Source organism: Asparagus officinalis, chromosome 4 (genome assembly GCF_001876935.1).
Source record: "Asparagus officinalis chromosome 4, Aspof.V1, whole genome shotgun sequence".
Lineage (NCBI taxonomy): Eukaryota > Viridiplantae > Streptophyta > Magnoliopsida > Asparagales > Asparagaceae > Asparagus > Asparagus officinalis.
In genome coordinates, this window is record NC_033797.1 from 67,466,891 (window position 1) to 67,478,010 (window position 11,120).

At 37.0% G+C, this 11,120-nt stretch overlaps 1 long non-coding RNA gene across 2 annotated transcripts; it reads left to right on the plus strand.

Annotated features, from left to right (window-relative positions):
- On the plus strand, positions 211-7,024 carry LOC109837648. Of its 2 annotated transcripts, XR_002246372.1 has the most exons (3): positions 211-395; positions 591-693; positions 6,971-7,024. It is a non-coding gene; the product is annotated as an uncharacterized LOC109837648 (long non-coding RNA). The 2 variants fall into 2 exon arrangements; XR_002246371.1 differs by lacking the exon at positions 6,971-7,024 and having other exon boundaries at positions 591-936.

The window sequence follows — 11,120 nt, forward strand, 5'->3', positions numbered from 1 at the left end:
GACCTTTGCGAAATTATTTTCCAATGGGATGAAACAAATAAAATGGCTAAAAATCATGGACTAAATTATTTACTAGAGAGTCAAAACAATCAAAAATGGTCAAGCCTTTGCAATGACTAAAAAATATGGGTTATAGCTTGTAAAATTAGTTTTATGCCCATTCATTGGATGATTCAGGTCTGACTCTAAAATTTTTAATAATTGTTTTTTTGGGTTGTTGCACCTTTATTAACTCTAAACTTCATTGCTATGATCATTTGTTATTTTTTCGATCACCAGTCTGTTACAATACTGGGGGTGGGGTGAGGGGGTCCCCTTTGATTTTTTCCTGCTAAGTTTGGTCAGAAAACTTTATAACAAACTCGATTTCATCGATGAAAACTCTTGGAATGTAGGTTTTCTCATTGTGCTTGGGTTGGGAACTACGTTTCGGCTTGCATTGGAGTGCTGCCAAGACTGGGAATCTCGAAGACACGGCACAGACATCCCTATAAACCTTGGGTATCATCCTGCTGTGTAAATATACTTGTATGTATAATAATACACTTCATTATACAAAGAATGCCAGTTTCAGTTTTTGTGGGTTTTAGCTTGTTCATTCTTTTCATTTATTACTAGTTAATCACTTCTCTTTGAGTGATGGAAACAGTTGGTGATTCTAGATCAAGTTCAAAAGAGAAGAGATCATTTGAGGTAAATTCTTTTAAAAATCCTATATTAGTTCATCATGGACATAAAACAGCTCCTCATATTATTCATTTCTTGGTAACATGCTAGCTTGCATAATAACTGGATACAGTTTTTGTTATCTTTGTTCATTTACCATTATAACACATGCATGTAGTGCTTATTGTTATTTAATTTGTTTACTTACATGGATGGATGTATTTGCGAATTTATACTGTTCATAATAAACCAATAATCAAAATTTCCTTTCTTTCATTTACTTTTTTTTAATTCGCATGTGTGTACAACTTTTATTTGTGCTTAGTATGTTGTGAAAGCAAGATAAACAATGATAATTAATTTGTGATTCGTCATAATGTAGGCCATGTTTACGTTGATGTGTTTTTTCCACGAAGCTTGATCTGGATTGGGCCTGGTTACGATAACTGGATGTTACGATAACTGGATTGGGCCTGATTATGACTGTCTTGGTCCTACATGTAGAGATGGAGGTCAGAAGCAGTTATGGAAGCAGACAGATTGGCGATCGACCGCTGCGGTCGATCGCGTTCGTGCACAGAAGGCACTGTGTGTCAAGGTTGGTGGCGGTCGACGGGCGGTCAACCAGAAGTTTCTGCGTTTTGTGACGGTCGACCGCGCGCGGTCGATCGGCAGGGGTTTCTGGGAAGTGTCGATGCTGTTCGGGATTGTCGTGGGTCGACCGTGGCAGTCGACCGTGATGGATCTCGATCGACCGCCGTAGCGGTTTTGGGCTGGGTCTGTTTTCCAGACCCGTTTTGTTTGGGTTTTCTATAAATACCCAAACTCGATTCTAGGGTTAGTAAGCAAGGGGTTTTTGAGCAGATTTAGAGGGTTTTCTTTGGGTTTCTATTCTAGGAGCAATTGGTGAGATCAAGAGTTGATTTGTTGAGGGTTTAAGAGTGATTTGTAACCCTAGTTGTATCCCCTTGATTTCTAATAGTGAAAACTCCCCCCCTCCTTGCCCCGTGGACGTAGGCATCTCGCCGAACCACGTAAAATCTGGTGTTTGATTGTTTGTGCTATTGTTTGGTGTAGTTGTTTATCTCTTCCGACGGTTGGTTTGGTTTCTCAAGGCACAACAAGTGGTATCAGAGCTCCGGGCAACGCTTGGGCTCTTTGGAGGTGTAGATCAGTTGGGAAGTTCATCTAGAGCTTCGATTGATGATAAAGGTGGGATATTTGTGGTAAAGTTTCTATCTTTTTCAAGTTGGATCTATTTCTTGTTTGTTCCGCAATAGTTTGGGTGCTTTGAGATATATGGCCGGAAAAGATAAAAATGGGGAGGGTTCTTCTAGTGTGAAGGCCGTCCAAAGTTTGAATATACATTCTATGAAAATAGACGTGGAAAAGTTTAACGACACAAATAATTTTGGACTTTGGCGATGCGAAGTCATGGATGCGCTAAATGCGCAAAATTTGGAAGACACGTTGGAGTTGGACGAAAAACCGGCCGACATTGATGATAAGATTTGGAATAAAATGAATAGAACGGCGTATGGTGTGATTAGGTCTTGCCTCACTCAAGATCTAAAGTATGATGTGATGAATGAGACTTCGGCAAAGAAAATTTGGGAGGTCCTAGAGGGCAAATATTTGACGAAGAGCGTCGAAAATCATTTGCATTTGAAGAGGAGGCTTTATCGCTTCCAATTAAAAAAGAGGACATCCATTAGTGATCACATGAACCACTACACGAAGCTACTTGCAGATTTGGTGAATGTAGATGTTATTGTTGAAGATGAGGACAAAGCATTGTTGTTATTGAGTTCCTTACCCGACAAGGAATATGGGACCTTCGTCCTCACTCTTATTAATGGGAAGACATCTTTTTCATATAGTGAGGTCACCGCGGCCCTTGTGAATTATCAACTTCATAAGAAGGACAAGGAGACTTCTATTGAGCCGGTTGCGGGGGCATTGGTTGTAAGAGCTAGAAGTCCAAACTGTGAAAGGAGGTCGCAGTCTAGAAGGGGACATCCTGCAGTGGGCAGGAATCAGTATGTATTTTGTAGAGAGGATGGACATTGGAAAGCCGAATGCCCAAAATTGCAAGCCGGGAAGAATAAGGGGAAAGCTATTCAAACTTCAGAGGTGAATGTTGTCAAGGCTAGTGGTGACATTTCAGATTCAGATTCTTTAGGCTATTCGTGCCCAGCTCTTCCGTCAGTTGGTGTTGCCGACTCCTGACATTTCAGATTCAGATTCTTTAGGCTATTCGTGCCCAGCTCTTCCGTCAGTTGGTGTTGCCGACTCCACCGAGTGGATGTTGGATTCGGGTGCTACTTACCACATATGCCCTAGGAGGGATTGGTTCTCCAGCTTTCAGGAGTTGGAAAGAGGGGATGCTGTTCTTATGGGTAATGATCACAGATGTCCTATTGGTGATATTGGTACCGTTCGGATTCGGACGAGTGACGGGATGGTTCGCGAGTTGGTTGATGTGAGGTTTGTTCCTCAACAGAGGAAGAACATTATTTCACTTGGGGTATTAGAGGAAGCATGCTATAGGGTGACCTTGGCAGATTCTCGCTTGAAGGTCACATCGGGGTCCATAATTGTGATGAAGGGCGTCAGGAGGAGTAACTTATATTATCTGCTTGGGAGCACAATGATTGATAGAGCGCTGATGACTTCTTTGGCTAGACTGTGGCATTAATTAGTGCTGGGATATATTATTGGTTATGCTGTGCACAGATTATTGAGGAGTGCTATGACCTGTAGATTGAAGTCCTGTGAACACATTGGGATGAGCGAGGAGACCGATGTGGAGTTCAGAACTTCTACCCACCGATCGAGGGGTCTTATTGGAGGTGTTCAGTCAGGCATTGGGGGCCTTCCATAGAGGCATCATTGGGAGGTAATCGTTATTTTGTTTCCTATGTTGGGGATTGTACTAGGTATTTATGGGTTGCAACCAAGTCCCTTTGGTATGAAGCCCTAGTAGTCCGCAACAGTTGGAGGAAGTGTATGGGCAGAAATGTTACCTATCGTACTAGTTCTAGTAGGGGTTCTTTCTTGCATTGGTGCCAAGCTCATAGCAGTTGGAGACACTTCAGAGGAGAGGAGACAGTGGGGCGACATGATGAGATGGCGGATCTAGTGGGCCGTTCCTTTCTGGAGGAGGATCTGCGTTGGTTGTCGAGCAGTTGATTTGGTATTCAGGCTTTGACATGTTTGGGCCATCTTATGAGGTTGCCGACTGCTGCGTGTAGAGTTGTTAGATCTGGTGGAGCTGTTTCAGATTTTAGTCGGCGTCGGATATTTGGCTACCCAGCACTTGGTCACATTGTTGATGTGAAATTGGATCCGATTGCGTATTTGGGATTCATGTGTTCATTCGGCTATCAGTTGGGAGCTTCTGAGTTTGGTCTGAGCAGGTTTGTCACTTTGGACTCTTGGCAGGTAGAGAGTATTGATCAGATCAGAGGGATACCGTAGCGGGTGGAGAGTGATGCTACTCCACATTGGGTGGAGCTTACTCCACATACTCCAGGTCATTCTGCATTATTGGTTTTGGCAGCTGAGGTGACACAGCGTGGGAGTCATTTGGATACGAATGCGGATGACGAGTTGGTAGATCCGAGTGCAGCTGGTGGATATAGCTTGGATACGGCCATTGTTTCACCTCAGGTGGAGGTGTTTGGATCGCTTCAGTTTGGGGTTGTTGATGATACTATCAGCCACAGTTTGGATTAAGGGCCTTTGGAGGCCATTGGGTGAACTACGTGAAGGCTCGATTCTTTGGAGAGGATACGTAGGCAGTTAGTTTTTGATGCAGCCGATTTGGTGAGTAGACACAGTTGTTTTGGGGTGAGTGTTCGCACTCCCGTTTGGGTCTCGACGTGTTATGGATGGGGTCCGTTGTCATGAGTCTCTTGCCATGGCATACTGGATTCAACAAGTGAGGCAATTGGTTTGGTTGGTGTCGGCTCAGTTTGGATGAATCTTTGCCGAGGTGGAGATTTGTAGAGATGGAGCTCTGAAGCAGTTATGGAAGCAGACAGATTGACGGTCGACCGCTGCGGTCGACCGCGTTCGTGCACAGGAGGCTCTGGGCGTTTGGATCAGTGGCGGTCGACCGCAGAAGTTTCTGTTTTCGGGGCGGTCGACTGCCGCGGTCAACCGCAGGAGTTTCTGATGGATCGCGGTCGACCCCACGGTCGACCGCCGTAGCGGTTTTGAGCTGGGTCTGTTTTCCAGACCTATTTTATTTGGGTTTTCTATAAATACCCAAACTCGATTCTAGGGTTAGTAAACAAGGGGGTTTTGAGCAGATTTAGAGGGTTTTCTTTGGGCTTTTATTCTAGGAGCAATTGGTGAGATCAAGAGTTGATTTGTTAAGGGTTTATGAGAGATTTGTAACCCTAGTTGTATCCCCTTGATTTCTAATAGTGAAAACTCCCCCTCTCCTTGCCCCGTGGACGTAGGCATCTCGCCGAACCACGTAAAATCTGGTGTTTGATTGTTTGTGCTATTGTTTGGTGTGGTTGTTTATCTCTTCCGACGGTTGGTTTGGTTTCTCGAGGCACAACACTACAAACATACGTGTAATAATATTGAGCTAACTAGATTATCAGATATTGAGCTAACTGGAAACACGTTCAGTGGAACAATCCCTTTAAACCTTGGAAACCCGCAAAATCTATATTTGCTGAATTTAGACCAGAATGAGTTTTATGCTAGAGATATTGGAGGTTGGAGCTTCCATGATTCTTTAGTGAACTGCAGTGAACTTCAAGCACTGAGTTTGGACTACAATGGTCCAAAGGGACTTGGTGCAGTGAACTTCAAGCACTGAGTTTGGACTACAATGGTCCAAAGGGACTTGGAGGAGTTATGCCCAAATTTGTAGCTAATCTCTCTACAAATCTACAATGGTTGGCGTTGGGGGGTAACAAGATTTCTGGAAGAATACCTGAAGAAATTGGGAATCTTGCAAGCTTAACTGTTTTTGGTATGGAAGAAATTTTTTTAAGTGGTAGTATTCCTACAAGTATTGGCCAAATTCAGAGTCTACAAGAAGTGTATTTATCTGGAAACAAGTTGTCAGGTACTATTCCATCATCTCTTGGTAACTTGACTCAACTGAATAAACTTCTTATAGGAGAGAATGCCTTGGAAGGAAGTATTCCTCCCATACTTGGAAATTGTCAGGTTCTGCGACTGCTTAGCCTTTCATACAATCAGATTACAGGTACCATTCCTAAAGAAATCATTAGCATTTCGTCGCTCACTGAATTTGTTGACTTGACTCACAATCAGATTACTGGATGTTAGAAAGGTTTGTGCTCTTTTGCGTCTGATGTGGTTTCATGCTCATTTTGCTACAGTAATAATATATCAGTGATTCCTGCATAATATATTGCAGCGCATAAATATATTGCAGTGTGCAGTGCATAATATAACAGTGCATAAATATATTGATGCTGTATATGATTAGACTGATTTAAAACCAGTAGTGGAATGAAATATCTGTGATGAAACTGTAAAGAAACCGTAGCCATCTATTTTACTCAAATGGAAGGTTTTGATACAGGTGAGTTATTTCCTTTATGTTAATCTATTTATTTTGAATAATTGCAATATCTTTTTTCCTCAATTTTATTATCATCATTGCAAAAATTATGCTGATTCATGGAAATTTACACAGGTACAAAAATGATGAAAGCCAAGATTGAGATTGATACTGACAGGTTCCTAGTGAGTATTTGACATTGGGGAACAAGTTTTTGGAAACAAATAGAGAATATAAAGTCTTTGACCGAGAAGTTTCATGTTTTGTAATCAAATGTTGATGTACATTGTTTGAATGTTAGATCGCACTACCACATCAGACTCACTTTGGTGCCAAAACCCAATTCATGAATTTGAATATTGCCAAACGAGTCATTCTCACCAAGGTCATATTTTACTAAACATACTTAGGATTTAGGTAAGGGTCATACCTTTTTATCTCTATTTACTTCTCGGTATATGTCTTGTAGGATTATTCCTTTCTTATGTTTGTTGTGGGAATGAAGATCAAATTATCAAATCAAATAGAAGTCAAATGACAGAATAGGCAAGTTATAATATAAGAAATTTTGTTAGTCACCGTTCTGTAGTTTGAAGATTACCTTGTATTGGGATCGATAAAATCTTATTTTAGCCCAAGAGTTTGGTTAGTTTTGATTTTGCTGATGACAGGTCCTTTTCAAGAGAGTGCAATTTTTTTCAGTTTGTTGCTAACATGATATTTGATACGTTTCTTTATTTTTTGCAGGGGATATAAAGACTTAAATAGGAGAATGCGGTCAAGATGGCTTTGATATATGAATTTTTTGTAACAAACTTGTACTTGTGAATTGATCATATTTTGATGGTTGTGAATTGATCATATTTTGATGGGTCGAAGTTATCTTGTAACTACTTATTTTTGAATGATGGGCTTAAAACATATGAATGCTTCATTATTTTTTATTTTGATGATATCTTAATGTAGTGTGTTCTTATTCCATTTTTATTTTGGTTTACGGATGATATCTTAATGTAGTGTGTTCTTATTCCATTTTTATTTTGGTTTACGTAATTGTGTTTGCTTATTGATCAAATTTCTTGAAAAGTGCTGATATAGCCCTATAAAACTGTTGTCGTAGCCTTATAAAACTGTTGCCATAGCAAAGCAAAACGTCGCATTAGCTACAAAAAAACTGTTGCCTTTGGTTCCTTATTTTGGAAAAACCGCTGCCCTTGTGTACAAAACCGCGACATTAGGTATCAAGAAACTATCGTTGAAACCTGTTGCATTTGTAATAACTGTTGCCTTTGTGTATGGAACCGCTACATTAGGCATCAGTAAACCGCTACAGAAAACGTTGCATTTTGTGAAAAACGTTGCGTTAGCCTTGTCTTAGAAACCGTTGCGTTAGGTTTTGCAACCGCTGCCTTATGGCTAGGGCAACGGCAGCAATGAAGACAGTTTGCTAACCGTTGCGCTTGTGCAACTGCAACGGTTTAGATGCTAACGCGATAGTTTTAAACCGTTGTGTTAGAGCAAATATGTGGTAGTAATATTGGATTCTGCGAAATTATTTTGTAATAGGTTGAATTATTTGCCAATAAGTGGAAACTACTTAAAATGATCAAAAATCTTGGAATATAGCACTTGAAATTATAAACTTTAGTCTCTATAAAATTATTTATCAATAGGTAGCAAAGATGAAAAATGTTTAAAAATTATGGGTTATAGCTAATGAAATCATAAATTTTTACATCCACAAAAATATTTGTTAATAGGTGTTTTATTTTTTACAGCATGCTTTGTAATAATGGAAGGGTCGATATTCTTTTTTCTTTTGTTTCATCTTATATCCTCCTTTTTTGAACGAAATGGAAGGAATGTCTGTTTAGATTTTTTAGTGCTTTAGACGAAGCGATCTATTAATCAGGCAATTTTATTAGAAATAAAGAAGGCATCTCTGAATACTCAAAGTTTCATATCCAAAGCAAGTTTTTATGAAACTGCTAAAGTTTTAGCAAAAGCTGCTCTATGGGGTCGTATTGATTGGTTGAAGGGTCTAAAAGAAAATGTTGTTCTAGAGGGGATGACAAAAATTCATGGGTTATAGCTCAAGAAGTTGTGAATTTTTGAACTTCAAAAATTTATTTGCCAAATGGGTCAAATGACAGAAAAAACTAAAAGTCGTGACTTATAGCTCCTGAAATCATGAATTTTGTCCACCACGAAATTATTTGCCAATCAGTTAGAATGACTAAAAATGACAAATAATAATGATCGTTATAGATCATGAAATCATAATTTTTGTACTTGATAGTTTCTTTTGCCAATGGATTGAAACAAATAAAAATGGCCAAAATGTTTAATAGCTTTGCAATAGTGAATTTTAGAGTTCATAAAATTATTTATCAAGTGGTTAAAATGAAAAAAATAGCTAAAGTTGCAGGTTATTGATTAACAAATTTTATTGCATTTTTATACTTTTTATTGAATTGTTATACCCTCATTTCCTATAAAATTTTAATAATTTTATTTGCTATTAGATATTTTTAATGCATTTTTCCTCGTCAAATTTCTTCTTCTTCTCTTGTTTTAATGAAGATTTGCTTCAAGAGGGGCCAACCCCTTGTAATACGAGTTTTTATTTTCGATTTTTATTTCTTGTTTAGAAATGCAGGTTTAGGATTTAATTTCTACTTAAAGTTAATGCTAGGGTTTTATGCTATATAATTTAGGATTTTATTTCTTTTTTATTCTTACTTTCTAGGATTAACATGAATAGCTAATTTTCTCAGGATTTCTAGGATTAGATGAAGCTAGTTTACTTTTCATTTGGTTTTTGAATTACTCTCTTTTTGTACTTAATTAATCTTGCTTGGGATAATCAACTAGAAGAATAATTGGTAGACAAAGAATTTCATAGACTATACTTATCTTAAATGGCTTAATAGTTTATACTTTTTAGATCTAGAATTACTATCTAATTGTTTCTTTCTATTCATGAATGCTGATATTGACGGGATATGAATTTGATAGGTTATGCTTGTTTTAAATAACATGATAACCTATTCTCAAGAAATCTAGTGATATGAGAATTAAAAGATAGTAGTTCTAATATCTAAATAAAAATTAACTAGTGGATTCAAACCTAGATTTATGGTTTCTTAACTAGATTTTAAAACTCTTTTTCTTGCTTTCCTCTTTCGTTTTTTCTCTTTATCTTGTTTTAGATCTTTTATTTGCATCAGATCAACATCCAACCAACCTTTATTCTCTCTTTTTCTACCATAATTCAAGAATCAATCTAGAATCCTTCTTAGATTACACCTTCCTCGTGGGATCAACGCTTGCATGCTACATGCACATAAGTTGTGCACTTGCAATGTTTATAATTATAACATATTAGTTATACGTCACGAGATCATGAACTTTGGACAGTAGATTAAAAAAAGGCCAAAAATTAGGGGTTACTATTCATGAAATCTTAAATTTGGCCTCTACAAAATTATTTGCTAATGGACCGAAACAACTAAATTTGACCAATAATTAAGAGTTATGGCTCATAAAATTGCGAATTTAAACTCCTAAAATTAATTGCTAATGAATTGAACGAAAGGCTAAAAATTATAAGCAATAACTCATGAAATCATGAATTTTTAACTTAGAGAAATTATTTGCTATTAGGACGAAACAACTGAAAATGATAAAACATTGTGGCCTCATAAGATTGAGAGTTTTGGACCCCTAGAAATTATATGCCAGTGGGTAGAAATGACTAAAAATTAAAAAAAAATCATGGGTTATAGCATATGAATCCTAAATTTTGAACTCTGAAGAATTATCTGCAAACGGGTCGAAATGAATAAAATGGCTAACAATTAAGAATTAAAGCTCATAACATTATGAATTTTAGCCTACATGAATTTTTTCACCAGTCGATCAAAATGACTAAAAATGGCTAAAAATCACAAGCGATAACTTATGAAGTTGTGAATTTTAGTCTCCGTAAAATTATTTGCTAGTGGGTTGAAATGAATAAAAATTACTAAAAATCATGGTAATAGGTCATTAGATAATGAATTTTTGACTCCAAGAAATTATTTGACAATTGGCTAAAATAACTATATATGGCCAAAATCGTAAGTTATAACTTATAAAATTATCAATTTGGGCACCATGAAATTATTTACCAATGAGCTGAAACAAATAAAAAGTTATAACTTATAAAATTATCAATTTGGGCACCATGAAATTATTTACCAATGAGCTGAAACAAATAAAAATAACCAATAATCATGGATTATAGCTCATGCACCATGAAATTATTTACCAATGAGCTGAAACAAATAAAAATAACCAATAATCATGGATTATAGCTCATAAAATCTTAAATTTGGACACCACGAAATTATTTATCAATAGGTTGAAATGAATAAAAATTGCAAAAATTGTAGGTAATAGCTAAGAAAATTGTGAATTTGGACTCAATAAAATCATTTGTCAATGGGCGGAAATAAGTAAAAATGGCTAAACATCATAGATAATAGCCCATGAAATAATAAATTTTTATCTCTGAGAAATTTATTAATGGGTCAAAACAAATAAAAATAGTTAGAAATCGTAATTTATAGCTCAAGAACTTATAAATTTTGGACCCTACAAAATTTTTTGCCAAGTGGTAGAAATCATTAAAACTAGCCAAAAATCATGGTTATAACTCATAAAATCCTAAATTCCATCTTCATGAAGTTTTTTGCTAATGGGTTAAAATAAAAAAAATCCAAAATCATGTGCTCTAGCTCATGTGATCTCGAATTTCGGACTCCATGAACTTATTTGCCTAAAAGTAGAAAAAAAAATAAAAATTAAAAAAAATCATGGATTATAATACATGAAAACATGAATTTTAATCTTC